The following is a 640-nucleotide window of genomic DNA, read 5'->3' as shown; positions in this document are numbered from 1 at the left end:
CCTGAGGTGATCTGCTCTCTTTGCTGCGAGTGCGCCTCCTTTCTCCTTTCATCCCGCTACTTGGTTCTTTCTACCTTGAGCGGACACAGATTGACTTCAGGACAGCTATGATTGTCTTTTCTACGTCTATCTCTCTGTGGTACAGCCTACCTATTCCTCACCCCCCGTTGTGCTCCTCCTGTTCCCCCACACCCCCAGACCCTTGATTACCTTCTCTCAGCCCAGTGAGTCTGAAAAGCCAGACGAGAAGGTCAGGAATCCCGACTAACAATACAGGAAACGGGGAAGAATGGGGTTTACTGAGAGAACTCTGGAGAATAAAGTCAGTTCAGAGCCCACCATCTGAGCCCTGTTCTATTTTTTTCAGGTTTGTGATGACTTCTCTTGCTGTAGTGCGGTCTTTTCCAACCAGAAAAAATAAGATCAAGGGTGGGAAACTGACAATAAAGGCAGCTTGTGTTTTTGCCCTCACAGGCCTTCCTTTAGTTTCCTCCCATTATAATTACTTGGCTTTAGAATTCACCTGCATTCTTAGTCTTAGTTTCCCCACTTTAGTCAATTCACAGTATATTTTTGTCTTCACAGTTCGGTTTCCCAGCCAATAAAATATGGATGAACGTATCCACAGATGTAATCCCTT

This window comes from Cynoglossus semilaevis, chromosome 10, assembly GCF_000523025.1.
Source record: "Cynoglossus semilaevis isolate Cse_v1.0 chromosome 10, Cse_v1.0, whole genome shotgun sequence".
Classification (NCBI taxonomy): Eukaryota; Metazoa; Chordata; class Actinopteri; order Pleuronectiformes; family Cynoglossidae; genus Cynoglossus; species Cynoglossus semilaevis.
This window is presented reverse-complemented; position numbering follows the sequence as displayed.